Source organism: Corythoichthys intestinalis, chromosome 14, assembly GCF_030265065.1.
Source record: "Corythoichthys intestinalis isolate RoL2023-P3 chromosome 14, ASM3026506v1, whole genome shotgun sequence".
Taxonomy (NCBI): Eukaryota; Metazoa; Chordata; class Actinopteri; order Syngnathiformes; family Syngnathidae; genus Corythoichthys; species Corythoichthys intestinalis.
The window spans coordinates 32271284-32276732 of NC_080408.1; positions in this window are offsets into that span (position 1 = coordinate 32271284).

Here is a 5449-nt window from a genome sequence, read left to right on the forward strand (position 1 = left end):
CTCTACTTACGGAATTAACTGGTTCTAGAAGTAGTTTCGTAACTTGAAAATTCTGTAAGTAAAGACGCGTTTTCCATGTAAATGCCCTTATCCGTTCCATAGCTCCTAAAATTCAGACATAAATTTTTTATAATGCATAAAGTGCATGTAACAAATATATGTTACAATTAGATTACTGCACAATAAACATAAAATCAGAGTTGTGCATAATGTAAAAAACCAAGAATAAAGAATAAATATTCATTCACTGTCATTGAAATAAATAAAGGATCTATTTTTCTTTGGGGGGGGGGGGTGATTATTTAAATAACAAAGAAAATTAAAAAAAACATTTAAAAAAAAAGCCTTGACTAATGAAAAAAATAGTAAAATTATAAATAAAACAAAATTAACTAAAAAAAAAACTTCTTAAAATATATTCAAACAATTTGTAATAAATTGAAAAGAAGAATAAATAAATTCAAATAAGTGTGAACCGTGTGAATTTTATTTAGTTTTTGTTTGTATTATAAATCTCTTGTAAACTGGCATAGCTTAACTCTTTGGCTGCCATTGATGGCAAAAGACATCCAATCCATTTCAACTTTCAGCCCCTCCCATTTGGGTTAGGTTAGGGTTTAGGTGTTTTCAATGTTAATTTCCCTCTCTTACCAACTACCACAAAACATACTTTGTGACTTGGGGTGGCAGTGAATGAGTTAAGCTAATGAAAACTTTTGAAAGATGTCCACTGTAGTGACCATTGTCCCTGAAAGGGTTAATTACAATGTCTCAAAGGGCTGTACAGACCAACAGTTAACAAAAAAACCCTGATCTAAACTCTAAAAGGGTAAGGAAATACAAATAAACACAAAATAATATCTAGGAAAATAATTCCGTTCAGAAGGATTGGCTGTCTTTGGCCGTCAATGAGTGATAAAGAAAAAAAATAAAGAGACAGACAAGATGCTTGTTTCCAAGGTGCTTTTTTTGAAAGCAAAATCGGTGGCTCGTGTACAAAAACAAGTTCTATGTTCTCTGAAAAATAACAATGGCTTGTTGACTCTGAATGCATCTCGGCTCTATTTACACTTGTGTGTTATGTACCAAAGCATGTCAAGGCCGTATAAAGGGAGTGGACTACAGACTTATTGCTGAACTAGATACGCTGCGAAACAGTTTACATTGAACTCTGAGCGTATTCTCTTACAGGCCGAGCACTACATCACATTCTACGATGCAAACAGAGGTACGAGGGTCGTAACAAAAAAAAAAAAAAAAAAAAAAAAAAAAAAAAATGGCTCGAAAAAGTCCAAGCAGCGCACACTCGCATTCATATTCAACACAAAGACTCACAATTTGCTGGACGACAACAAGTGTGCTTTAAAGTTACATATACTGCATTCAAGGCCAGGCTGGAGTAAATATGGATATTCTTGGTCATATCGTTTCATATAATATCACATACTGGTGTGCACGTTTGGTTTGTGTGGCGAGAGTGGCAGTATACAGGTTGTTATATGTTTGTTGCCCTTGTAGAAGCCACCAGAAGCTGCCAATTTGAAGCTATCGTCATATTTACAGTGTGCTTCAGAGACTTCAAGTTCTTTCTCTGCTTAGCCTGGTGGGCCTTTTGAAGCTGCCTTAGTTGTCACTAATAATAAGGGGGTGGGGGGTTGAAACAGGGCTAAAAGGAAAAACAAAAAACTATTAAGGCCACACAGAAAAGAGAGGAAAAATACACAGACACAGGGAAAACGAGAGCTTTTTAACAATCCAATCAAACCAAGAGTGATGGAAGAAAAATATTTCATTCATAGTGATTGGAACCTTAAAATGTGCTATCTAAGAAACAATTATGGAATTTTAATTTTTACATTGACCGCTGCAACATCTCCGCTGGGATAGTGTGAATTTCATTCTGAATTCATTATGGTATACTCAAATTACAAAGTGATTACTTGCTCAGGGTCTTGGAGTGCTGCGACTTGCTCATGTCCAAACATTAAGAATTCCTATCTTACAGGAGGACACTTTTTAAAGGAAGTAATTTTGAGAAAAATAAATAAATAAATAAAATAGAATAAATAAATAATCTATAGTTGGTTTTTAAATGGCGTGTTAAGGTTTCAATTAGTGTGAATAAATATTTTCTTTTCACCAATATTTTTTTTATTGGAGTGCAAAAAAGTTCTCGTTTTTTTGGGTCACCCCGTAGTAATTTTGTGGTCTGATGGTATATTATGAAGGAAGACATAATCAGAGGCGGGTAGTGTAGCCAAAAATTTTACTTAAGTAAGAGCGTGCAATCAACTCGTGGATCACGATCGACTTAATGACCACCCCTGGTTTACACTGACTGATGCCGGGCTGCTATAGGTGTGCGAACACCCCAGTAATGGCGGCCAGTGGTTGGTAGAGTGGCCTAAATTTTACTCAAGTAAGAGTAGAGTTACTTTAAAATAATATTACTCAAAGAAGCGTAAACGTAGTCATCCAAAACATTTACTCAAGTACAAATAAAAAACTATTTGGTGAAAAGAATACTTGTGAGTACCTGCTTACGATGTTTGATTGTTTTTCTCCAAACAACTGTATTTATTTTCTCAGCACAGTTATCTATTATCTATCTGTTATTATTATACTGTACTAAATCTATCATAATCTATCATTAAAAAACAACAACATTGAATTCAAGCGAGAGAAAAAAAATCTGCAGAACTGAAGCATCATTCGTCCAAAGAGCATGAGTGTCCTCTAGTGGAGAAAATAATTCCTAGTTTGAATAGTTGAATAGTGAATAGTTCCTCCGTACAGTAGTTCCTATTGTGAAATTAAAAGGATCATATCACCGGTTTTCCGTGGTCAATAGATGCCAAATAAAAACTGGGAGAGAGGCTAAAATCAGTGCTTTTGAGTCATGTTGAGGGCAACACTCTACATGAAGTACTTAATTTTTTACGGTGCTTTGAAGACACCACATGTTTGAACAGGCTGGTGTGATCATAGAATGGCAAGCTTGAATCTGATTGGCATAATGGAGTCATGTGACTATTGTTGCGACCTCTCATTGGTGAAACTGGTAGAGCCACTGTTGGCATCGCTGGAAAAAAAATAAAAAATAAAATCTAACATGTAGAATTGGAGTGGAAAAATGTAACGACTAGTGTAGCCCAAAGTAGCGGACTAAGGGTAGCATTTCTTCTTCACAAATCTACTGAAGTAAAAAGTATGGCTTAATAAAACTACTCTTAGTACATTTTTCTCAATAAGTTACTGAAGTATATGTAACAGAGTAAATGTAACGTGTTACTACCCACCTATGGAAATAATGCATAACATGAATTTCAAGTAATGATGTGGGAAAATTTATGTTTTAACATGATTGTTAGTTAGTTTGATTTAAACCAAAAAAATTACTGCTTTATAATGCAAAATTTTGAGCAACATATTGGAATGACGTTTTGGTTAGAAAATTCTATCAATAATAATAATAATAATAATAATAATAAAGTAAAACAGATGTTCTCAAGAACGAAACCTGTTTTGAAATTAAAAAAATTCTGCGTGACAGCTAAGTGACGTTGTATATTCCATGTTTCATTTGTATCTGTAGCAATATATTTTCGACATAGACGAATCATTTTGGGGAAATTTTCATTTGAAATAATATTTCTGTCATTTCTATGAGTTTATATTATGAAGAAAAAAGTTTTGGGATTTGGAAAAGTCATTGTATTTTTTGTTTTTTTTCTTTTTAAAACTTTCGTATTAAAAAAATACACTTGTATGCTGTGAATACTAGGTTGTACTGTTTCATGATTAAGTCATGCAGTTTTATGATTCAAGTTATAATTTTATGAGTTGTACTGTACTACTGAACTTTCCAACAAATATTTTTGGAAGAAAAGATTTCTGGATAAAAATTGTTATTATTTCAAGAAACTTCTTCTTTAATCGCTTTCATTTTCCTGTGAAAATTTTGTAAATTAATATTTCATAGATTGAAGTTGTAATATTATGAATATTAACTAGTATATTCCTTGAGTAGGTTGTGGCTTTTTGAGATAACATGACAAAGATTATAAAGCAGATTTGAATGTTTTGATGAAGTCTTATTTTTATAAATAAATAAAAAAGTAGAATGACCATTATTAAGGGTAAAAGTTACATTGATCACAATGGTAGTATGTCATACTCCCATGAGATACATTAAAACTGTTTAGACCAATCAGACACTTAGATTTGCATTCGAGGTGTCAAGCAACTGAACAGGAAAAAAAAAAGTCACAACATTAACGTAATAAAGTTGTAAAAAGTCCTAATTTTGAATAAAAAGTTAAAATATTATTAGGATATTGTCCATAATTCTTTCATAAGTTCAACATTGCTTTAATGTAAAAAAAATGTTTCCTTTTCAGAGAATGAGAAAAAAGTTGAATATTTTCAAGAAGTCATATGCTTTCAAAATGAAAAGTTTTATATATTTTTTATGAGACATGACTTTAATGTAGATATGTAACTTTTTTTTCTTTTTTAAATACACAATTTTTGTAATATAGTGACTCATTTATAACATGAAACTGAATTTTGAAAAATATACAACTTTTTTCACATGCCAAATAGATAATTTCAATCTCATTGAGTAATTTTTCGTTTCTTTTCAGTGTGGCCATTCAAAAAAAGATTTTAAAAAATTTATATTATTACCACAAACAAGTCACAAAGCGTGAAACAACACAGCCCGGGTCAGTTTGCTAAATCCCCTACACCGCATTACTAGTTCGTTTATTGCATATTGGGTGATGATTAAGCCAACACCAATATATACGTATACTTTACGTACTGTATTATATACTGTAGGATAAAACCTGTTTTACATGAGCCCATTATGGGGAATAGGTAGTTAACAGCTCTGTGCTTTCCTCTGGATTTGCGAGCACAAGACTCATATCTTTTTACAAAGTAAAGAAAGATTTGCGTGAATATATTTCAAGACGCAAGCTGGTGATCATTCATAATAATTCATAGTGAAACATGCACCACCTTTGGTGTCCGGAAACACGTCAGAGACATGACCTTGGGACAATTATATCGACAATCCAAAACCAAGGCATAGAATATTTTCAAACATTCATGTCATTCATTTAAAGCAGGGTAGGGAAAACCTATGAAAAAAATCTGATGGAAGAATGTAAAAATGTTTAACATTATATAGGTTTTGTATCGGTATATATTACTGGTACTATTTCAAGTTGCATATATGTCAGTTTTACAAAATGTAAACAAACTTGAATTCTTTCAGTAGTACAATTCAAAGAGTTGAATTGATATGATATCGATTTGATACACACATAGTTGAATATTTCATTCTGATTAATTCAATTATATACAGTAAGGAGCAGAAGTATTTGCACTCCTTGTGATTTTGCAATCTCACCCACTTAGAAAGTAGGTAGAGGTCTGAAAT